This window comes from Euprymna scolopes, chromosome 45 (genome assembly GCF_053919585.1).
Source record: "Euprymna scolopes isolate OS-2025 chromosome 45, ASM5391958v1, whole genome shotgun sequence".
NCBI classification, from domain to species: Eukaryota; Metazoa; Mollusca; class Cephalopoda; order Sepiida; family Sepiolidae; genus Euprymna; species Euprymna scolopes.
In genome coordinates, this window is record NC_136526.1 from 49,323,887 (window position 1) to 49,349,794 (window position 25,908).

At 32.2% G+C, this 25,908-nt stretch overlaps 1 long non-coding RNA gene across 5 annotated transcripts; it reads right to left on the minus strand.

Moving 5' to 3' along the window:
- Positions 1-266: 266 nt before the first annotated feature.
- On the minus strand, positions 267-24,079 carry LOC145269566 (uncharacterized). Of its 5 annotated transcripts, XR_013865103.1 has the most exons (6): positions 23,428-24,079; positions 12,057-12,119; positions 10,561-10,692; positions 8,891-8,990; positions 7,276-7,376; positions 267-4,440 (listed from the first exon to the last, which is right to left on the minus strand). It is a non-coding gene; the product is annotated as an uncharacterized LOC145269566 (long non-coding RNA). The 5 variants fall into 5 exon arrangements; XR_013865104.1 differs by lacking the exon at positions 10,561-10,692 and having other exon boundaries at positions 7,297-7,376; positions 23,428-24,076; XR_013865102.1 differs by lacking the exon at positions 10,561-10,692 and having other exon boundaries at positions 23,428-24,072.
- Between the last annotated feature and the right edge of the window lie 1,829 nt (positions 24,080-25,908).

Consider the following 25,908-nt stretch of genomic DNA (forward strand, 5'->3'; position numbering starts at 1 on the left):
TGATCACTGTGTAAAAAAAAAACAAAAAAAAACTTGCAAATCTAATCTAATATGACACCCCATTTTATTAAAATAAAAACGCACGTTTGGAAGTGGTACTCACTCCACTCTGTAATTTTTTTAGTCGTTAGATTTTTATTTTTACAGAAGATTATTATCGAATGGTCATAATTCTAAAAGATAAAAGCAAAAAAAAAGTTTCCTCTATGTAAAATTGCACGAGGACTTTGGATCAGTTGTTAAAGAAAATAAGAACGACAATCAGGAAGAAACTTATAATTCTTTAATGTCGTATATATTTTTCCATGATGTGGGTTTTAGTGCATTGATTTATATGATTGTTTTTATGTGTTTAAAAACATTAGAGAAACAAATTTGTTTTGTTAAAATGTCATTTCTTCTTTGAATCATTATTCAAAGAAGAAATGACATTTTATCAAAACAAATTTGAAGAAATGACATTTTAACAAAACAAATTTGCATGTGTTGTTTAAGTAAACATGCATAAGACCGTTCTTCTTATTAAAAAGAGTAGAGAAACAAATTTTAGAATAAACGGAAAAAGGAGAGTAGCAGTGTGTCTGTCACAGTGAAAGTGATTACAATTCGTCAGGATTTTTTTTGTTTATATGGGGTGGGGAGAAAAGGCAGAATGTCTGTTATTATGGAGGTTGTAAAAATTTCTCCTGTTTTTTCTTTGTTTTGTTTTCTATTGAGATGGGCCGAAATGGCAGAATTCTTGTTATTGTGGAGATGATTAAAATTCTTTCTTTTTTTAAGGGGCCAGAATGCCTATTATGATGATTTAGATTGCTTATGATTGTTTAGGGGATAAGGCGAAATAGCCGAATGCCTGTTATTTTGTAGGTGGTTAAAATTCCTCTTGTTTATTTTTGCTTCCACCTCGATTGATGGGCGAGGTTGATTTTTACTCTCTGATATGAGAAGCATGTACCAACGGGTAGGAGTCTGACTAAAAAAGAATTGCTTTGCAGAATGTTTTAAGGGCACTCAAATACTCTTTGAGAGCGTCAAGTACACACCCGTCATTTTGGTTTAGAAATAATATGTCCAATTTTTACTTTGTTGTTTTTTGTTTTGAATCGATGTAATGTGTGTGAATTGTATATAATTTATGTTAATATGATTTTGTTTTTGTAATTTATGTAATAAATGACAAGTTTGGCATGGGAGGTGTGTGATACAATGAAGATGATTCGGGTCACTAAGTGCTGAGAAGGAGGATGAAAAGACAAATTAGAAATGATTAACAATGAACAAAGAAGAGGAAATGATAAACAATGAACCTGTAGATATTTTTAGATCTAGCTTTTAGATTTGGCAAAGGACAATAGAAAACTGTAGAATGGATGATAAAGAGAATCAAAAACACTTGATGTGGGAGTCAATGAGATGCTTAGAAAGGAAATGGCAGTTTCTTGTTAGCCGGGGTGGGGGATCGGAGCTCACGAGGCCATCAGTTGATAGCAGGCCGCGATTGACAACAGATGGACAACTTTAGAGCTCACTTAGTCAGGAAGATGAGCTGACGACTGACTTGGCCTTGAGAGAACGTGGGAGTGATCCTATGGACACATACACACACACCCATACCCAACCATCAGCAAAAAAAGTTTCTACAAGTAGGGTAGAGGATTTGAGTTCACGAGTCTGACAAGTCAGTTGATAGAGGGAGGCAATTGACAACACATGAACAATTTTAGAGTTGACAGCAAGACAGGAATCAAGATGAGCTGACGACTGACAGACGAACCTTGAGAGAACGTGGGAGTGAGCCTATGGACACATACACGCACGCCCAACTGTCAGATATATATGAAGCGTTGGCATTGTGTTTCTTTTCTTTGTTCCATGACTTATTTTACTTCGATTTTGTGACCCGCATTTAATTATCATAAGTATGATTTTTTTAATTATCATTATAATGATTACTTAATCATCATAAACATGATTATTTAATTTTGATTAGAATGATTGCTTGATTATCATTACTTATTTGATTATCCAAACCATTTTTCAGTTTTTTGGAAGGGATGTGTTTGTGTATTTCTGGCGATTCTTTTTGAGATATGTTTGGAGCAAACTCATTTTCTGATTTTGTCTCATTTGTAAAACGTGAGAAATGTAGTTCTGCTTGCACTTATTTCATGGTGTTTATGTACTATTTTGAGGTTTGGATTCTTGGAGCTCATCAGATATTGTCTGGTGCTCACAATAGTTTCACGATGTCGATGGTCACTCTCTGAGAGCCCAATACCTCCATGCAACATCAGGCAGATACAGTCTAGGCAGATACATGTTTTTGTATGTTATTTTGTCAGCATTTTCCATATTTTAGTGTCCAGTTTGTTTATGTCCTTTTGTGGACAGTTGATAATGCTAATGCTATAACAGGCATTGCTAGTTTGTTAATGTTTTGTTTGTAAGTTCTGCTTTATAGATTTTTCTTACACAAGATATATATTATAAAATATTCTCTGCTAATTTTCTCACTCATCTTGGCATGCTGGATTGAATCGTTTTCTTGTATGCCAAGGTATTTGTATTTTATGCTATTTTAGGTCTTTCATGTCACTATCTTCATCAAGCTGTACGTTTTCCATTAGATCCTTTCTTCTAGCTTTGATGGCGTAGTTGGCACATTTATCCTAACCAAACTTCATTTCAATATTTCTGGAAAAGTTATAACAACCTGTAAGAGTGGACTTAAGTCAGTGTCTGAGTTGGCATACAGCTTCAGGTCATCCATAAAAAGCAGGTCGTCCTTCAGGTGCTTGAATATTGTTTGAGCCTTGTTAGAAACCTTGACTCTCATTGTAAAGGCTTGACTTTTTTATTAGCTTGCTTAACAGAGCTATCGAAGGCAGAAGTTAAATGCAATAGACTATGGTTAGTAGATTCCTCTTCTGGATTTAACGTAAAGTATTTTTACAGTTGTGTTTGTGTGGCTTTCTCTGTAGCATATGTTTCCATATGTTGCAACATATTGCTTTTAAGTGTAAAAGAAGAGGCACATACTTCAAAAGAATATGGTTTCTTTCTAGTATGTGTTTGCATGTGCTTCAACATACTTTTTTTCTGTGTAAAGGAAGAGCCACATGTTTCACAAGAATACGGTTTCTCTCCTGTATGTGTTCGCATGTGTTGTAACAAACTATGTTTTGATGAAAGAGAAGAGCCACATACTTGACAAGAATATGGTTTCTCTCCAGTATGTTTTCGCATGTGTAGCAACATATTTTGTTTCAGTGTAAAAGAAGAGCCGCATACTTCACAAGAATATGGTTTCTCTCCTGTATGTATTCGCATGTGTGTCAACATGTTTTGTTTCTGTGTAAAAGAAGAGCCGCATACTTCACAAGAATATGGTTTCTCTCCTGTATGTGTTCGCATATGTTTCAGTGCACCTTCTTTTGTTGTAAAAGAAGAGCTACATATTTCACAAGAATGAGGTTTCTGTCCAGTATGATTTTGCATGTGTTGTAACAACCTTTCCTTTGTTGAAAGAGAAGAACCACATACTTCACAAGAATATTGTTTCTCTCCAGAATGTTTTCGCATGTGCTGCAACATACCTTTTTTATGTGTAAAGGAAGAGCCACATACTTCACAAGAATATGGTTTCTCTCCTGTATGTATTCGCATATGTGTCGACATGTTTTGTTTCTGTGTAAAAGAAGCGCCACATACTTCACAAGAATAAGGTTTCTCTCCTGTATGCGTTCGCATATGTTTCAACAGAGCTTCTTTTGTTGTAAAAGAAGAGCTACATATTTCACAAGAATATGGTTTCTCTCCTGTATGGGTTCGCATGTGTTGTAACAACATTTGTTTTGTTGAAAGAGAAGAGCCACATACTTGACAAGAATATGGTTTCTCTCCAGTATGTTTTCGCATGTGCTGCAACATACTTTTTTTATGTGTAAAGGAAGAGCCACATACTTCACAAGAATATGGTTTCTCTCCTGTATGTATTCGCATGTGTATCAACATATTTTGTTTCTGTGTAAAAGAAGAGCCGCATACTTCACAAGAATATGGTTTCTCTCCTGTATGTGTTCGCATGTGTTGTAATAAACTTTGTTTTGTTCCAAGAGAAGAGCCACATACTTCACAAGAATATGGTTTCTCCTCAGTATGTGTTCGAATGTGTTGCAACATATTAATTTTCAGTGGACATACTTCACAAGAATATGAATCCTCTCCAGTATGATTCTCTTCAGGATGTATCCGCATGTGTTTTATTTCTTGTATGCGTTTGCATATGAATTATGCACATTTGTTAGAAATTTTTTTTTCTTTTTTCAATCCTTTTTCATTTTTTCTTTTGTTAATTATTTTTCGTTTGAAGGCATCCTCATCGGCCAAATAGGCAAGATGTCGACGATACGATCAATCTCACCAAAATTTGATTTTCCTCTGTAAGAAAACAAAAAACAAAAAAGTATTTGATCAAACTGAAATTTTTTGGTAAATATAAAGAATCACTCAACCCTCGAAAAAAAATTTAAACTTAACACTTTTACGTGTTTTAAAGGGCGCTGAAAACGAAAATATTGTTTTAAATTCTGGCAAACAAGTAGTTTGAAAAATATAAAGAAATGTTAGTTTAAAAAAAGGGGGGATCACTTTTCTATAATAATAAAACGTAAAATGAGCACCCACTTTGTGGCCACCATTTTTTTTGGTGGGGGACTTTCTTTCCACCCTCGGAATGTTGTACAGTAGGTGGTTTATATTGGAGACATATATGACGTGGGACTCAGAACAAATGATAATGAAATTTATATACATTTACATCACATTGAAGGGACTTCATATTATTAGTACGAAGCTGTGACTTTATACATGAAAATTAAACTAAAGAAAGAGCCACATATTTAGAAGAATGTGTTTTGTTTCTTGTATGTGTTTGCATATGAATTATGCATATTTGTTAGAAAAGAACCAGATACTTGAAAAGTAGTAGATTTTAACTAATGTTTCAAAATGACATTATTATATACAATTCGATCATCTGCGTTTTATGTCAGAAACTTGATACAGTGTACAATGAAATATAAATTAAGATTTAATTTGAAGAAACAAAGACATTTGTCTTGTTCATAAAAGCTAATTTGAACTTTCTAAATATATTTTGTAATACAGTTTCATATTAAAAGTCACCAAGAAAATGTAGATCCATTCAAATCCAATGATACTGTTTTTCTCATAAATAAATGATATTCTGCAAGATAGAAAAGAATTAAAAGATACATTTCAAGAATAGATATTAAGTTATACATATTTTTTGAACATTTAAAGACAATTAAAATATTTGTAAATACATTGTTTATTGTTTATATTAAATAAATTCTTATTTAATTTTAAAAAGTGTTTTATTTACACTTGAAGGAATACTTAAAAGCAATTACAATTAAATTAACATTTTACAAGGATTACAGTTAAAGTAAAAGTTTAAATTTTAATATAACGTCATGTTCTCGAGAGTCCACTTAATCAGTTTATATGTAGTAGTTTAGTTTTGTATTTTACTTTAAATATAGTATTGGAAAAAATTAGTTTAGTTTTGTATTTTACTTTCAATATAGTATTGGAAAAAATTAGTTTAGTTTTGGATTTTACTTTCAATATAGTATTGGAAAAAATTAGTTTAGTTTTGGATTTTACTTTCAATATAGTATTGGAAAAAATTAGTTTAGTTTTGTATTTTACTTTCAATATAGTATTGGAAAAAATTAGTTTAGTTTTGGATTTTACTTTCAATATAGTATTGGAAAAAATTAGTTTAGTTTTGTATTTTACTTTCAATATAGTATTGGAAAAAATTAGTTTAGTTTTGGATTTTACTTTTAATATAGTATTGGAAAAAATTAGTTTAGTTTTGGATTTTACTTTCAATATAGTATTGGAAAAAATTAGTTTAGTTTTGGATTTTACTTTCAATATAGTATTGGAAAAAATTAGTTTAGTTTTGGATTTTACTTTCAATATAGTATTGGAAAAAATTAGTTTAGTTTTGTATTTTACTTTCAATATAGTATTGGAAAAAATTAGTTTAGTTTTGGATTTTACTTTAAATATAGTATTGGAAAAAATTAGTTTAGTTTTGTATTTTACTTTCAATATAGTATTGGAAAAAATTAGTTTAGTTTTGTATTTTACTTTCAATATAGTATTGGAAAAAATTAGTTTAGTTTTGGATTTTACTTTCAATATAGTATTGGAAAAAATTAGTTTAGTTTTGGATTTTACTTTCAATATAGTATTGGAAAAAATTAGTTTAGTTTTGGATTTTACTTTCAATATAGTATTGGAAAAAATTAGTTTAGTTTTGGATTTTACTTTCAATATAGTTTTAATTTTTTTAAGTACATTCATTCTTTGTACTCTTTCATAATTTGACCCAGATTCTCGGGAATTCCCGTCAACCACTGACCAGGCAAGACTGGCAATCATCAGTTCAAGCCACGCATTGTAAAAGATGCAGACTAATTAAAAAAAAAACGAAAAAAAAAAATACAAATGCAATAATCAAAAATAACAAAAGCCTACCTTTAAAGAACTTAAAATGTTTTTATTTATTTAATTTTTTTGCAAAATATTTATCAACAAAAAGTTTTGTTTTTTTTTTCTTCAAGAAAATATGAAAGTTTTACTTTTTTAACCGTAAATTATTCAAACTAAGTACAATTTTTTTTTTCAAGATTTTTTGTTCAGTGGAGGTTTTTTTGAGGGTGGGGAGAGCTTTCTACAAAAATTATATATATATATATATATATATATATATATATATATATATATTTAAAAATACATGTATATATATATATATTTAAAAATACATATATATATATATATATATTTAAAAATACATAAAAATATGTTTATGGAAAGTGTAAATTGTTAGATGAAAGTACAGGAAAAAATTATTTAAATTTTATTTCTCCTCATTTTTAGCATGTTATCCTTCTTTATTTTAATTTAATTGTCATACTTTCTTTTTGAATTTTAATTTTTTTAATCCATTAATTTTTTCATAATTTCAATTGCAATATTTCATGTCTTTAATGTAAAAGTTATGAATAGAATATTTAAAGAGAATTTAAAGAATATGTTGAGTCAAATTTTACATGTTAAATTAGTAAAACATTGTATTCTATTTAAAGTACAATAATATGAATAACACTGTTTATGTCAATATTATTTATTAAAGAAATAATAAACATAAAATATTCGACAAATTCGGATAATTACCTGTTATTAAAAAATTCTTACCAACGAAGCAGTCTATTTTTTAAGCTCAATTTGATGTTTTTAGTTATAATTATAGGCAGTTTACATTTTCCAGAATAAATCTGCAAAAGATAAATACATTAATTTTAATTTTCAATAATGAAGACGTAAACAGTTTGTATTTCACATTATTACAAATTTTTATATTTTACTTTATATTTTTATATTTTTGTATTTTACTTTCAATATAGTTTTGGAAACAATTAGTTTATAGTTTTGGAAACAATTAGTTCAGTTTTGTATTTTACTTTCAATATAGTTTTGGAAACAATTAGTTCAGTTTTGTATTTTACTTTCAATATAGTTTTGGAAACAATTAGTTTATAGTTTTGGAAAAAAATTAGTTCAGTTTTGTATTTTACTTTCAATATAGTTTTGGAAAAAATTAGTTCAGTTTTGTATTTTACTTTCAATATAGTTTTGGAAAAAATTAGTTCAGTTTTGTATTTTACTTTCAATATAGTTTTGGAAACAATTAGTTTATAGTTTTGGAAACAATTAGTTCAGTTTTGTATTTTACTTTCAATATAGTTTTGGAAACAATTAGTTTATAGTTTTGGAAACAATTAGTTCAGTTTTGTATTTTACTTTCAATATAGTTTTGGAAACAATTAGTTCAGTTTTGTATTTTACTTTCAATATAGTTTTGGAAACAATTAGTTTATAGTTTTGGAAAAAAATTAGTTCAGTTTTGTATTTTACTTTCAATATAGTTTTGGAAAAAAATTAGTTCAGTTTTGTATTTTACTTTCAAGATAGTTTTAATTTTTTAAGTACATTCATTTTTTGTACTCTTTCATAATTTGACCCAGATTCTCGGGAATTCCCGTCAACCACTGACCAGGCAAGACTGGCAATCATCAGTTCAAGCCACGCATTGTAAAAGATGCAGACTAATTAAAAAAAAAACGAAAAATAAAATACAAATGCAATAATCAAAAATAACAAAAGCCTACCTTTAAAGAACTTAAAATGTTTTTATTTATTTAATTTTTTTGCAAAATATTTATCAACAAAAGATTGTTTTTTTTCTTCAAGAAAATATGAAAGTTTTACTTTTTTAACCGTAAATTATTCAAACTAAGTACAAATTTATTTATTTATTTTTTCAAGACTTTTTGTTCAGTGGAGGTGTTTTTGCGGGTGGGAAGAGCTTTCTACAAAAATTATATATATATATATTTTTAAAAAATACATAAAAAATGTTTCTGGAAAGCGTAAATTGTTAGATGAAAATACAGGAAAAAATTATTTAAATTTAATTTCTCCTCATTTTTAACATGTTATCCTTCTTTATTTTAATTTAATTGTCATACTTTCTTTTTGAATTTGAATTTTTTTAATCCATTAATTTTTTCATAATTTCAATTGCAATATTTCATGTCTTTAATGTAAAAGATATGAATGCAATATTTAAAGAGAATTTAAAGAATATGTTGTGTCAAATTTTACATGTTAAATTAGTAAAACATTGTATTCTATTTGAAGTACAATAATATGAATAACACTGTTTATGTCAATATTGTTTATTAAAGAAATAATAAACATAAAATATTCGACAAATTCGGATAATTACCTGTTATTAAAAAATTCTTACCAACGAAGCAGTCTATTTTTAAGCTCAATTTGATGTTTTTAGTTATAATTATAGGCAGTTTACATTTTCCAGAATAAATCTGCAAAAGATAAATACATTAATTTTAATTTTCAATAATGAAAGCATAAACAGTTTGTATTTCACATTATTACAAATTTTTAATAAAATTCTCATTTTTTTTATATATTTTGACACAAATCAAATCTAGTTCTTTTTATAATTAAAAATACTGAATGTGAAATAATACGATTAAAATTCAAATAATTTGAAATCAAGATTAAATGAATTCTTCTACATTGAAAAGAAAAACTATTGCCTTACATCGAAACAAAAACTGCTTTACAAAAAATGATTACAAAAATGAACAAATAATAGAAAATATTTATATTATATTTACATTTTGCAACATGTTTACACCTACAAAACATAATCTATATATATAAATCTCAAACGTCTGTTTGTGTGTATGCATGTTTATATGTTTGCCTAAAACTTTCGAATGCCCCAACCAACATTTACAAATATTGAAGCTCCAACCTTCCGACGAAAAATATCAAAGATTTGGACCCAACGGTCAACTCTCAGTAGGTCAGCTGACCATTTTTCTGCAGAGAGGGGGCCCAACAAGAGTGACATTTTTTCGTTTTTTCTATGTATTTAAGTAGTAATGAAGTAATAATCTAATGATATTCATACGTAATTGAAAAAATGCTTAGTCATGTCACGTGATGTGACGTCAGCACGCTGTAATTGCGATGTCTGTATACAAAACAATGTATATTATAAGAGATTCTTATTGGTAAAATGTGACTGTCATACAAATTACAATATTAACTTACACATTATGAAAACGTTACCAACGTTATTATCAGCTTAAAAAAGTAAAATCCGAGAGTTAAACGACAAATGACAAGTGAAAATGATAAGTACAAAAAAGATTATGCTAAAAATATTAAGCGATGAGAGGAACGGTCGCCATGTTTACAAAAAACAAAAACAAACGGCCATTTACTTTTTAGTATTAGTAACAATATAATCTCCCATTTCTGTTAGGAGGGAAGAAGGCGAAAGATGTGATCACTTGAATTCAAAGAACAGATACTATACATTGATCTTAGCCAAAAGACAAAGTACCCATATTATATAGTGTCATTTCCTTCCGAACATTATCTTCTATTAAAAACAGATGAATTTTATATATTTATCGTGTACTAAATTGAGACTTCATATCATATTCCAAAAGTCACATCGCTTAACTGCTGATTCCATGAATCAGTGGATGCTGGGTGTTTATTTTAACATTTCAAAAATCACGTAAAAACAAGTCGGCATGTTAACAAAACAAAACAAATGGACATTTTCTTTTTAGTATTAGTAAAAATATGATATCTTAACTCTGTTTACCGAAAAGGGGGGGGGGCAAAAGATGGGACTGCTTGAATTCTAAGAACAGATACTACACTTTGATCTTAGCCAAAAGACCAAGTAACCGTATTATATAGTGTAATTTCCTACCGGACATTATCATCTATTATAAAAAGATGAATTTTATATATTTATCGTGTACTACATTGAGACAAGATGTCATATTCCAAAAATCACATCGCTGAACTGCTGATTCCATGAATCAGTGCATGCTGGGTACTTACTTGTAATAGAATACTCCGGCATAGCCCAGAATGGGATGAAATGGGTGAATATATGTACTAGCAGAATACCTGGCATTGCCCTGGATGTGATGAACTAGGCAGAATGTGTCCTAGCAGAATACCAGGCGCCGCCTGAAATTGCATAGATATATGGATATTGGTACTAGCAGAATACCCAGCGTCGTGTGGGATTGTATGAGATGGGTGGATAAATGTACTAGCAAAATACCCGACACTGCCTGTGATTGGATGAGATAGGTTGAATGTTTCCTAAAAGAATATCTGGGATCAGATAAGATAGGTGGATATTTATAAAAGTGGAATACCCTATATAGTAAGAGGGTGGATTATGTTGTTTAAATCGTTTAAGTAACATATCCAAGAATTATGAAAAATGATGAAATGTGAGGTATTTGATTTGTGTGAGGAAATAATTAGCCATACAATGCCTCAAAGTTATTATTATAGTAAGAGGAAGGGGATTATGTGGGATAAATCATAAAAAATCATTGTCAAAATAAGTAACATATCCAAAAATTATAAAAAATGATTAAATGTGTTATTTGATTGGCGTGTTCTTAATGAAATAACCAGCCAGACAATGGCTCAAAGTTATTATTTTAGTAAGAGGAAGGGGATTATGTGGGGTAAATCATGAAAAATGATTGTCGAAATTAGTAACATATCCAAGAATTATGAAAAGTGATGAAATGTAAGTTTTTTGATTGGTGTGTTTATAATGAAATAAACAGCCCAGACATTGTCTCAAATTTATTATTTTAGTAAGAAGGGGTTGATTATGTGGGTTAAATCATAAAAAATGATTGTCGAAATACGTAACATACCTAAGAATTATTAAAAATTAATGAATTTGAGTTATATGATTGGTGTGTTCATAAAGAAATAGACAGCCCAGATTATGTATCAAAGTTATTATTTTAGTAATAGCTGGGCTATACTTTGGGTTAAATCCAGAAAAATTATTGTTGAAATTAGTAACATATCCAAGAATTATGAAAAGTGATGATATGTAAGTTATTTGTCTGGTGTGTTTGTAATGAAATAACCAGCCAGACAATGTCTCAAAGTTATTTTTTTGGTAAGAGGTGTGTGATAATGTGGGTTAACTCATGAAACATGATTGTGAAAATTAGTAACATATCTTAGAATTATGAAAAATAATGAAATGTGAGTTATTTGATTGGTATGTTTGTAATGAAATAACCAGCCACACAATGTCTCAAAGTTATTATTTTAGTAATTATATGGGTTAAATCATGAGAAATGATTGTCAAAATTAGTAACATATCCAAGAATTATAAAAAAATAATGAAATGTGAGTTATTTGTAATGAAATAAACAGCTGTGACTATACGTCCTGGTTGAAAAATCCCAAAAGAGGAATTCATCCCCAAAACGTATCATAAAATAAAAAAATAAGAAAAAAATAGTATATGTGCCAGTCGTGGAATTGTTACAGCCAAGTTAGCACTTACCCAGGTTCTGGACAGTACTTTCATCGTGGAATGTTTTTATAAGACTCACGGTTGACAAAATACCTGGCAATAAATAACGGAACACACAGATATATATATATTATGCGCATGTCATTTATTGAGCGTTAAAATTCAAGAAAATCAAGACAAAATATTAAAAGAAAAATAATAATGAGGAAACATGCAGACAGTGTCCAACGCCTCAATAAAGGGGGGAGCAACACTTAAGAAAACTGTTCAAATGAATACAGCCACTTTTTTTTTTATTACATTTTCACCCCAAACAAGGCACATTGCCACTTTGGTGTAGGGGGCTACTATCAGGGGCAGCAACTACTGGGGCACTATGTTGGGATTTGGGCAGCAAGATGTCGGTTCACGTTACACTCGAACTTCTGCATGTCAGTACAGTTAGGGAAGCAGGGACCTGGAATGGAATTCCAGAATCTAGCGGTTCTGGAGAAGAAACTACTGAAGTAGAAAGATCTTTTACATCTAGGGATCTCTACTGTGTGGGGGTGGGATTTAGCTGCCTGTCAGGTTTGTTGAGGGTGTCTACGTTGTGGGGGCACAAGTGTCTGCAGTTCGTCAGAGCATTCACCATTAAAATACTTGTAGAACAGGCAGAGGGATGCAATGTTTCGTCGATGGGACAGAGGCTGAAGCTTAGATGCCAGTTCAGGGCCTATCAGATTGGTGACTCTCTTTTGAACCTTGTCTAGGAGCGAGAGACTAGCAGCAGATGCAGCAGCCCTAATGTGACAACAATACTCCATACATGGGTGAATAGTGGCCTTATAGAGGTACAGGATACTTTCAGATGTCAGTAGTTTTCTAGCATGGTAGAGAGAGCCTACCTTTTTCGCAGCGGCCCTGGCAATTTTTTAAATATAATTGTTCCAACTCATGTTTCCTGTGAACGTTAGGCCAAGTAGTTTGAAAGATGTACATCTTTCAAACTGCTTGGATAGGGAGTCACTGGCCATTGCTATTGGTGGCAGAGAAGGTTTCTTGTAATTATTTAAGGAAACCAGTTTAGTCTTGGCAGCATTGAATGTGACCATCCATTTATGTCCCCATTCCACTACAGATTGGAGGTCATCCTCTAGTGTTTTTGTGATTTCTTTAGTTATGTGTTCATTTGTTTTCCTGTCATGCCTGTTGTAGAGTGTGGTGTCATCAGCATATATACCCATCTCAGAGGCAGTTTTGTCAGGGAGGTCATTAATAAATATTAGGAACAATAGAGGTCCAATGATAGACCCCTGAGGCACTCCCGCATTTATATCACACTATTTAGATGTACGACCGTCGAGGACAACCTGTATTTTTCTCTAATCTAAGAAGGATTTAATTATGTAAAGTATTCTACCAGTGATACCATATGATTTAATTTTCCTGAGAAGACCCTCATGCCATACCCTGTCAACTTTTCTATTTTTCTTTCATGGAAAATGATTGAGTTATGGTGAGACAGTAGAAATCTTTCAAAATAAAAATAAAAACAGTTCAGTCCAACAAGTCGACATTTGCGAGATAGGGAGGGGGGAATTGAATAGTACTTCTCTGCGAAGACGTGACTCAATCGATGGTTTGGTATCCGACAAAACACAATATTTTGATGTTATAACATGAGGCAGTTCCATTTTGCCAACACACGAATCATCGTCCTTTGGAGTTTGCTTGTTCACTCGTCTCCCACCATATTTCTTTTGGGCTGGTTTTGTCAACCACCGACGTCGGTCACATCTTTCCCATGTTTTGGACCAAGGTGATTCTGCAGTTCTGGTGAATTTGCTTTTCGGTCCCAGGGATATGGTTCAGTTGAGAGAAACACCATTTCACCGCTTAAGTCGCGTTGGTGCTGCTCAATGCGTCCTTTCCACTTAAGGATATATCTCCCTCCGATGGTTTTGAGCCAAGGTATTTTATAGTCTTTTTGTATCCCCTTGTCGGTTTAGGCAATGAGGATTAAATCGAGTGAATTTCCAAGCTATCAAGCGAATCATGTCGGCTGCTGTCTGTCGCATTTTTATTATCGACGTTCATTCGACGATGTGTCCAGCTCTTTTTGAAAAACTACCTTTTTTGTCCCCGATGCCAATCTCGCCAAAAGTTGTTTTTCTTTTTCTTTTTTTCTTCTTTTTTCCCCACACGCTGCTTTGTTTGGGGTTGCAGTGGGGTGTCTGGATGGATTCTCGTTGTGACTTTGGCACGTATTTTGACGAATGACTTGGTGAGAGGATGGGGTGGGGTGTCTAACTTGCTTTCTTCCGCGGTTAACACGTAGATATTTCTTGCTGAATGTCTCGATAGCAATGGGATGGGGGGGGGTGTTCTGGCTGATAGATATTCAAACTGAATTTAAAAAGAGAGAGGGGGGGACGATCACTTTTGCATTATGCACAACTTTCCCGTGACACAGCCAAGACAATGTAGCAAAGTTATTATTTTAATAAGGGTGTGGTGATTATGTGAGTTAAATCATGAAAAATGATTGTCGAAATTAGTAACATATCCAAGAATTCTGAAAAATGATGAAGTGTGAGTTATATGATGGATGTGTTTGTAATAAAATAAACAGTCCAGACAATGTATCAAAGTTATTACTTTAGTAAGAGGGGGAGGACGATAATATGGGTCCAATCGTGAAAATAATTGTCAAAATAAGTAACATATCCAAGAATTATGAAAAATGATTAAACGTGAAATGTATCAAAGTTATTATTTTAGTTAGCAGGGGAAGATAATGTGGGTTGAATTATGAAAAATAATTGTTGAAATTTGAAACATATACTAGAATTATGGGAGTCAACAAGATACGTTCACATATATACTTACAGATTACCCAGAGTCACCCAGGATTGAATGAAGTACATGAAAATGTATGCAAGCAGATTACACAGGCACCTGGGAACCAATGAGATGGATGCAAATATATACTAGCAGAATATCAGGCGTTGCCTTGGATTGAATTAGATTAATTGAAATGTATACTAACAGAATACCTTGCGTCACCCAGGATTTAATTAGATTGATTGAGATATATACTAGCAAAACACCCGGCATAGTAATTGTCTGTATTTTTTAGATGAGATGTTTTCATTGATTGAGATTGTCGGACTGACTTCCTCATCTTGTTTGTTAACGTCACAACGTTTCGGCCGTTTTGCCCTCTGGCCTTCATCAGGTGTTTTGTATCAAACTGGGGAACCGTTTGTTAGGAGTCTTGAACGCAACCCTTTATTATTATTACGGGGGTACCGTGTTCAGACTCCAGCTAGGCTCTGGGACATAGTTGCTGATTCTCTGTTTTGAATGTTACTTTTTCACTGCCTTTGTTCAGGATTGAACTCAGCACCTTTGGGTAACTGTAAACATATGTGTGGCAATTAATATATCGAAGTAATGATTTCAGTTCTGATATATATATATATATACATATATATATATATATATATATGTGTGTGTTTAAAGATACTGTGTAGCTTCATTGCTATATATTTACATAATTTACTACCTAACTCTACTCACTCTTACAAATAAACACTCAAAATTGACACATAAATTCTTATATCTCAACATAAAATTTCATTAGGAAATACAATAAAAATAATAAATATATATTAGCAGCAGCCACATATCATAAGGGTTAGAAGCGCTTACTGTAGCCAAGTTTGTCGAGTTTTAATCTTGGCTTGAGGTAGTGACTAGTCTAGTCGCACTGAAGAGAGAAAATCCATCTGTAGATGACTATATATATATATATATATATATATATATATATATATATTACATATAATCCATTGTGAACACGTTGGATTTAAAACTGTGTAAGACTCTTCTATCTAAAAACTAGGTAAATAGTTTAGAATTTAGCGTGAGGTGTCAGTTTCACAAATAAGTTTAATGTAAGATGTTGCAATACTTTTTATTCATAATGGGGCAGAGTCCCTCACAGTTGGGAGATTCTATTTATAAACGCTGCTGCTAGAAACTAACGACTCAAATTAATTCATGTTCTTCTATCGACCAATCAGAAACCAGAATCGTTCCATAAAAATTAAAACATTTTAGCAACTTTGCACATATTTTTCTCGTGTCAACACAAAAAGCATCCTCTGCTCTTTGGCTGCAAAATTATGAAGTCTGGAACCTGTGCAGAACTGTCTAAGAATTCATCGCCAGGACTTGTATAGAAAAACTACCCATCGGAAACTGTTCTGAAACTAAACATGGCTTACAACCCAAGATAAAATGATCGGTAAGTCTTAGACTGATAGTGTTTAAATGACATCTAATCATTTTAGTAAAAACTTCGATGTACAGTATTCTTTTTTTAGAATGAGGCACATGAATTATGGTTTATTAACTTACAGTTTATAAGAGGATTAAGTGAGGGAATTTGGAGGGAATGTTGTTACCTGAATTTAGGGTTATTGGAAGGGTTAATTGAGATTTTAAACATCTTTCTCAAATAATTTATTTCTCTTAACTAAAAAGAATCTGGACATTTATTCTTAAAACACTACCCAAAGAGACGATTTGCCGAAAATAGCTGATAAACATATGCTAATTGTATTAGGTTGACAAGAAAGTTCATTCAGTTTTTTACTTTCGAATTAAAATGGACGTATCTCAGCTCTAACAAAAATTTATTGATTGAAATAAGCACTATCAGGATAAATACACTTTTGCCGACGTAAAAGAAGTGTATTTATATTAGTAATGTAAAAATCGTGCGTGTCAGTGCCGTTGGAGAGCGGAATCCTGGAGGGGAGTTCCAAAGCCTGGTGGTTCTGGGGAGGAAGCTGTTGGAGTTGAGGGCTTTCTTGCACCTAGGGGTTTCTACTGTGTGGGGGTGGGATTTGGCTGTTTGTCGGGAGTATCTACGTCGAGGGGGGTACAGCGAACACTATGCACTGGATTTACACATAATTTTTTAAACTTTGTGGCTGCTTCCCTGCACTTGTGCCCCTACAATGTACATAACCCTGACAGACTCGTTTGACAGTGGGATCATGCTCCTTAAGCATTGAGGTCCCTGGGTGCCGGAGGGCTTTCTGCTCTAGTGTTTTCTTCCCTTGAACAGCTAGACTTTGGAATTCCATTCCTGCTACCTGCTTCCCTGACTACTGATATGCGAGAGTTTAGGTGTGGTGTGGGCCAGCATCTTGTGAATCTTTCCTAGGCATGGTTCCAAATAGTAGCCACTTTAGATCCAGGTGGTGAACTTGATTGAAAAAAAAAAGAAGTCCAATGTTAACAAATTTTGTCACACAGTTCTCATAATTTGCAAGATCATCCTACTTAACCAATAGCTTTTAAAGAGGAGACTTTGTTGGTTTGATCACGCTATAATGTGAGAGAGTTGTTGGTGAATATATGGTGACACATTATCATAGCTGACGTTGAACTTACCTCTGCTCCACATATCTAAGGTGTTTGTTGTTGGTCCCGTAACTGACCACCCATAACTATCTAAGCCATCTGCAGACCATCATGTATGATCTGCATTCGACTGTGACACTGTGTGTTCTATGGTTGAAAGTGACTCAACTCATTAAAATCAAATAATTAATAATAAAAAAAAGTGGATTAGCATTTCCTTATGTTATCCATAGAGTCCATAATTGTTTGCGATTAAACAGCTCACATATTGCTATGTATATAATATTGTCAGTCGTATTACCTTGTTAAGTTTTTTGATGGGCCATCTTTTAAATAGTTGAATATCTAGCAAGTACTTGGAATATACGTGAGGTCATCCTCCTCAACCAAGAATTTTCAAAGAAAAGACTTCATTGGTTCAGTCACGTTGCATGCTGTAACACAGGAAAGTTGATCTTTGAAGCGATAGCTCCTGAATCACTCCAAGGTTGGTGAATATGCCCTGGAGGCCACCTGAAGATATAGTTTCACACTATCATAGCTGATGGTGAACTTACCTCCGGTCCACAGGTCTATGGTGTTCGTTGCTGGTCCCGGATCTGACTGCCCTTGGCTGCTGCGGACCATTGTGCATGGTCTACGTTCATTTAGGATGTCATGTGTTCTTTTTTTTTTTACATAAGCATCACCACTTGTCAAGGCGAGGAGGCCACTCGAGGATAAGGGTTAAAGAGTGTACAGTAGAAATTGGACAATATAGTAATCGTTAGTAATGGAAATTCGAGAAATTTGTTAACTTATATGGAATGGCTCATCAAAAACTTGTTTACATTAGACTTGAAGACAACCATATTGTAGTTAGCTAGAAAGCAGGAAAACGGAAGACAATTCCATAGATGGGCAGTTCTAAGAAACAAGCTTTGCTCATGGAATCCACGTTTAGGTTTAGGCACAGCTAATGAGTGGGGGAAATTATTGATAGTGTTTTCTGCTAGACGGGTGTTTCTTGTGAAAGTTTGGTGAAGGGGGACCATAGATTGGAGCTCAGCCAAGCACTTGCCATGAAAATAATGATAAGGCAGAGATCAACTCGCAACATCTCTTCTGTGAGAAAGAGGTTGCAGGGAGGAGAAAAGAACATACCCATTGAGGCTACAAAGTCTATTTTGAACTCTATCAAATGTGGAAACAGTACTCCATCCTTGGATGTACCTGGCTCTTATATAGATAGAGAATTGCATCAGCAGTGAGATATCTACTGGATCGATAGAAGGATCCCACCATTTTTTCAGCGGCCTTGGTAACGGATTTAATGTATGTGTTCCATTTAAGACCAGGAATAAAGGTCAAGCCCAGAAGCTTGTCAAAGCATGAGGCCTCCCCAAAACGAGACCCATTTATTTCAATTGATGCCAGATAGGGATCAGGGCGTTAATGATGTAAAGATAAAAGCTTGGTTTTAGATGCATTAAAAGTAACAAGCCACCTTTTTCCCCATTGTACCACTTGATCAAGATCAGAGGAAAGAGAATCGGAGAGAACTTGGTCGTTTATGGTCTTAGATGTGCTACCATAGATAGTTGTGTCATCAGCATAAATGTCTATGAATGATGTAAGGATGTGATTTGGAAGATCATTAATGTAGACCAGGAAAAGAGTTGGGCTCAGGATGAACCCCTGAGGAATCCAGCATTAATACTGTGAGCTTCTGATTTATGCCCATCAACCACTACTCTTATGAACCTATCAGAGAGAAATGATTTAATAATTGAGAAGACATTTCCAACTATACCGTAGCTGGAGATCTTGTGAAGTAAACCTTTATGTCATACTCTATGAAAGGCCTTTGATATGTCAAGAGCAATTGCTCTAGAAAGGTAGTCTCTGTCGAGAGATTCGCTAATCCTATGAGATATAACTGTAAGCAAATCTGCTGTAGATCTAGCAGAATGGAAACCATATTGCGTGTCACTAAGAAGGTTAGTTTACTGAGATAGTTGATTACTTCTGTATTTAACACGGATTCCAGCAACTTACTCATGACACACAGGAGACTTATTAACCTGTACTGAGAGGGAGATGAGCGATCACCTGAATTCTTAAATACAGGGCATACTGATGAGATTTTCCAGGGTGACAGGAAGCAATTCTCCTTAAGATAATGCTTAAACTGTTTTGTAAGGATGGGCGCTAGTTCTGGTTGAAGTCTTTTGAGTACTATAATTGGAATACCGTCAGGGCCAGTTGCTTTATTGGAATCAAGGTTTTTGATTAGCTTGGCAACATCACGTACAGATATTTGTATATCACATAGCACTTTTTTTTTGATACAGAAGAAAATATTGGAGGTTGTCGGCCTAGGCCGCAAAGGGTAGAATTAGCTGCAAAGTTCTTGGCAAAGAGTTTGGCTTTGTCTGATTCTGACGAGATTACCTCAGGTCCATTGATGATAGTTGGGATAGAACACAGGCTTCTGTTCAGGATTCTGTTTGCTATTTGCCAAAATTGGTGGGTACCAAGCCGCTGCTCAGCTACTTTGGACTTGACGGACTGGGCATACAATTCTCTTGTGTTCTTTATTACTTTTTTACAATGGTTGCTGGCAGTCCTGATAGCGGCTTTAGTCTCAGTATATCTATTACGTTGGAAGCAGTGGAAAAAGTGATTTCTGTGCGCAATGGCAGCAGCACATTCTGGAGAGAACCACGGCTGGCTTTTAGGTTTTTGCTGGAATTTTTTCGAGGGTATAAAATGGTTTATACCTACAAGTAACCATTTCGTCAGGTCTGATACTATAGAGGGCACATCCTTTTTAAACATGGAACGCAGAGGTAGATCTGATATAAATGTCCGGAAGCTATCCCAGTCAGCCAATTCTATGGAAGGAGTCAGATCAATACATCCTGGACGAATGCCACTGGAGTTGATGTTGTTGGTGGTATGGAATTCAACCTGGGCGAGTTGAACCGGCTTCCTCCAAAGGAGGAGGTGTCAAGGGAATATTAAATTCACAGGCGATCCCCAGTCGTCTGTGATGTTTAGTGCATTTTGAGCCAGGAAGCCAGGATCTTCAGACAGCCTGATCTGGTAGCACCAGATGCCCTAACAGGTGTTGCCACTCTGGGAGCAATGGTAACTAAAGAGCAACTTTCGTGAAAAACACTTGTCTAGCTGAAACCACTATCAATAATCCCCCCCCACTCTTTATCTGTGCCTAAGCCCAGGCGGAGATTCCATGAACAAAGCTTCTTTCTTAGAACTGCATGCCTATGGAACTCTCTTCCGTTTTCCTGCTTTCTAGCTGACTACAATATGGTCGTCTTCAAGTCCAATGTAAACAAGTTCTTGATGAGACATTCCCTTTTGTAATCCATTTTATCAAATTTCCACTACTAACGATTACTATGATATCGTCCCATTGACTACTGTACACTCATTAACACATATCCTCGAGTGGCCTCCAGACCTTGATAAGTGATGACTCCTTTGTAAAAAAAAAAAAAAAAACTCCAAACAAAACTGAAGAACTAAACACAAAACGGAAGGGGCAGACAACAATTCTCAATAACATCGTCATGCTGAATTATCTCCCTTGACCAATATGCGGTCATAATATTAATACTGGCGCTACTTGAATAAGTTTTTAGTGCTTTTACTTATTTTAAGGCGTTTTTTAAGTTTGAAACGCAAGTAGTGCCTAGTTGTAAACTTATAACAATAATTATAATAAATTCTTCAGAATTCCGGCTGCATCGTATTTCGACTAAAAAACACTTGAAAATAAGAAGAGTGACTGGGTTTGTTTTACTCAACACATAGATGTGAAAAAGTTTTCAAAAAACAAATGTATAACAAATAAATGTTATCAAAGGCAAGATAAGTTACTTTTCTACCTAACTGGATATGTTTTTAGTGTTTTTATTTAATGTAAAATGTCTAATCAGTTTGAAAAACATGCAGTGTTTTGGCAACAAACTCACTGTAGTATATGTTAAGTTTAGGAAAATGAGTCCAAACTAAAAAAATTACTGTTAGAAATTGACCAAATATATGTCAGTCTATGTAACGGTAACATTTATTCAGTGAGTTTCAAACAGTATTTTGAATAATTTTTTATTTTTAAATAATTTTCCTAAACAGTAAGAATTTTGGCCTTTCTAAAGATTGTAAATTTGGCCTTTTTACGCTAAAAAAGCTAAGTTTTGCTCCAAAAAGGCCAATCTGTGAAGCCTTAGAAAGGCCACAGTTTCAAAACAAGATGGCGGCCTCGATTATTGTACATTTAGTCCAATAAAAAATTTTGAAAAAATAATAAAAAATAAATTTTTTCGGGTTTTATTTCAGCTTTAGTGTCGAATAATGTATTTAATTTTTTTAAATTTTTGTCTGTTAAATAATTTATGTCGCTGAAATACATAACTTATAGGTACGTGCAAAATGAATGCCGATGCTCAAAATGTATAAACATTTTGACCCCTCCCTTTACTTAAAAATTCACCACAAATCAGGAAATTAACCAATTTTAATGAAATTTTCAGTATTTATCAAATAATGACCGCGGAATATAATGAACTACTTATTATTATTTAAATTATAGTGAAAATGTATTATTTTGTTTAAACAAAAAATACCTTTACTAAAGTTATGGCTTTCAGTAGTAAATAAAAAACGCAAGAATTTATTTTTGCTTTTTTTTATGTAAATATAGCATCATAATATTTAACAATAAAATAAAAATAAAATAATTTTTACAGGAGCATTATGAAAAAAGCCCCTGAATCCGTATTAATGAATTCGATATAACTCGAAGAAAAATTAATTTTTCGTACTACCAATATTATCATAGAATTCAACATTGTTTATTTAATATTTTCACGCAAAAGAAAATTATAATTGCATAAATTATTTCTACTTTTTTATGCTTACATTTTTAACGTAATTTTTACATGTAAGATTCTAATATTTCCATTACACGCAAGAACGTATAATTATCAACGTAAAACAATGTTCATATAATCTTCGAAAATAAAGTTTAAAAAAATCAAATTGAAAAACAGGAACATAGAAAAATAATTTAATTAAAAAATGGCAAAAATTATACGAACGTTCCATGTCAGTAAGTACAGTTTTGCCCACCCTCCTCCTCTTTTCAGCTACATGCCTGTTTGTGTTTATCAACTTTACATTTTACGTAACCATTCTGATAAATTTTGACGTAAGTCTGTATTTTTTTCAATGATTATAAATTGTTTTCTTAACTAATTTTTATTCTGTATTAATATTAATAAATGATGGTGCTAACTTTTCTTTTTCCAATAAATAAATTGTCAGTAGTATAATTAATGAATTTAATTAACTTTCATGCATTTTTAAATGAAGGAAGGAGGGTCTTCGACTAAAAAAAAAAAAAGTCGCTCGGTATGCTGGAATAAAGACATAAATTATGTCTAATTTGTCCTTCCATACATATTTCAATTTTGCCGCCAGAGTTTATTTTGATACGATGAACTAGTCTCGTTGCTACCAGTGAAATATTTTTGGATATTTATTAATTTTTTTTGCAAAAGTTAAGTACATTTATTGTATTAATTCATTATCTTAAGACTTTAACTTAATACTTAACTTGGAAATAATTCCAGAAAACATATTTTTCTTGCCAGAAAAATGTAAACGCGATTTTTGTCATAATTAATTTTTACGTGAAATCTAAAAAGAGTTGAGATAAAATTATTCCATTTATTTTTTTTATTATTTCACACACTTTTTTTTCTTTGAGAAATTAACTATAATCATTCAAATACAATAAAATACAATAAAAACGTACTAAAAAATTAAAAAAATTATTATGATTAACCGGCGTTAAAAACCATACCCCCAACCGAACCAGTCATTAATTGCCCGTACCTGACTTATTACATTTCCTTTTGGAAATTAATAAAAACAGATTCACAAAATGTGAAATAATTCAAGTAATACTTACATTATTGAATCTTTTTTTTTTTTTTTTTTTTGCTTGGCTTTTTTTATGGAAACACTCGTTGATGTTTTAACGATCGTTGTTTGTTTTTGTTTTTTCTTTGGGGGGGGGGCTTTTCAAGCAGAATTAAGTGAATCTCGTCAAGGTCAAATAACGCATTGTGTCATCATCAAAACTGAGGTTTTCTACTGGGGTTCTCTCCCCCTTTCTTTGCAAAAGTTGTTATTATTATTTATTGTAAACACAATTGTTACATTTTATTTTTACTTATTATTCTGTAAATTATTATTTTATTATTATTATTATTATTATTATTATTATTATTATTATTTTGTTGTTGTTGTTATCGTTGTTAAATTGAATATAAGTCTAGTGAACTCATGAGTTTCGATGCTGAGCAGGACAAAGGCTTTGTTGTAAGATTGGAGTAGTCGGCGCATGCGTCATCAACCCAACGAGTTTTTTTCTACTTCCTCTCTCCCCTCTCTCTGTCTTTCTCTCCCTCCCACTCTTTCTCTCTCTCTCTTTCTCTCTCTTTGTGTTTCTCTCTCCCGTCACTTTTAAATTGTTGTTGTTATTCTCGTAATTTTTATCACCGACCACGCCGAATACGCACATTCATTGTTTTTATAATTATAAATAGTTTTGGTACTAGTGCACTGCAGCAGTGCACGTATTGATCCGTGCTGAAATAATAACGTTATTATTTAATAAGCCATTCTTAACATAGAGAGGGGGAGGGTGTTTTACTTTCACCTTACAATTGAATAAAAAAAAACATATCATAAAACTTTAATTAAACTTGGGAAATACGATTTAAAAAAATAGAGCAGATCAGTAAGTGCACTTGCACTAGCTCCATATTTTTTAAGCGCTTCGCTTCTCGCTTCCACACTATTGAGACGAAATTTCAGAAATCGTAAAACTGAATTTCACATGAAAAACAATGGTATCTACGTATTCCTCGTATGTTTAAGATGATTATATCCAAAAATTACGAAATCGATAAGGTAGAAAATTATTTATTAAAGAAAATAAAAAAAAAACTAAATAGAATTTGAAGAAATCGATCGTAAAAGGAGAGTTTAAAAGGGAGGTAATTTTCCGTTTCGATTTAAAAAAAAGGGGGGTTGCCCCACTTTTTATTTTTTTAAAATAATTCCGTAATATTCAAGTAATTTCGACTGCATAATTTGGAAGCTACCATTGTAACTTATTAGAATTGTTAGTTTCTAAAGTTAATTGAAAACCAATTTTTTTTGTTTTTGTTTTTTAATCTGACAAATCTTATTCTGAATTTAAAGGATTGAAACTAATAACACCCATTTTATTTTTTATCTACATTGGAAGAGGAGCGAGTCAAGGCCGACCATGAGGCTACACATTAAAAATATACATTATTAACGCATCGCATCTTGTTCTTGAAGGACCAACGTAAATATAACTTTTTATTGCTTGAAAAAAAAAAAAAAAAAAAAACAGATTCGAAAAAGATGAGACGAACTATAAAAATGTCGGTAATCGTGAAGAAAGAGAGAGCCTGTTTCCTCCGTTCGACTATAGGTGGCGTTACTGTCTGTCCACCCAGTTACGGAAGTACAAAATGTATATAATGCCACCCTTGAAATAAAAATAAATGTTTTTGTTATATTTTAATTTTAAACATGTTTCTTTTTTTTTTTTGTGCAAACAAATTTAAGTTTTATTTTTTTGCAAACATATTTAAGTTTTATTTTTCCAAACATTTACGTTTTGATGCTTGTTTATTTTTAAACATTTACGTTTTTTTTTTTTTTGCAAGCATAAACTAAATGTTTTTGCTATATTTTTCTTTTAAACATATTTATGGGTACAACCGTTTTTCCGCGAGTATTTTTTACGCTCTTATGATAATAAAAAAAATCAACGTTTTTTCTTTTATCTTTTTTATGGACCCCCCCCCTTTTTTCTTAATTTTTCTGCACTTATTTTACCTTTTCTGCAAGTATTTATATATATATATATATATATATATATATATATATATATATATATATATATATATATATATATATTTGAAAAAGGATATTGTAAAACTTGAATCTTACTTGAAACTACTATTAAAAAATAGCGCGGTACCAATAAGTGCATAAGCAAACTTTTCAAAAAGAAAAATATTTCAAAAATATTTAGTTTATGCTTGCAAAAAAAAAAAAAAAACCCAAAAAACCGTAAATTTTTTAAAATAAACAAGCAACAACACGTAAATGTTTGGAAAAATAAAACTTAAATATGCTTGCAAAAACAAACAAAAAAAAAAACGTAAATATGTTTGAAAAAACAAAAAACAAAACTTAAATATGTTTGCCCCCCCCAAAAAAAAACCATGTTTAAAATTAAAATATAACAAAAACATTTATTTTTATTTCAAGGGTGGCATTATATACATTTTGTGCTTCCGTAACTGGGTGGACAGACAGTAACGCCACCTATAGTCAAACGGAG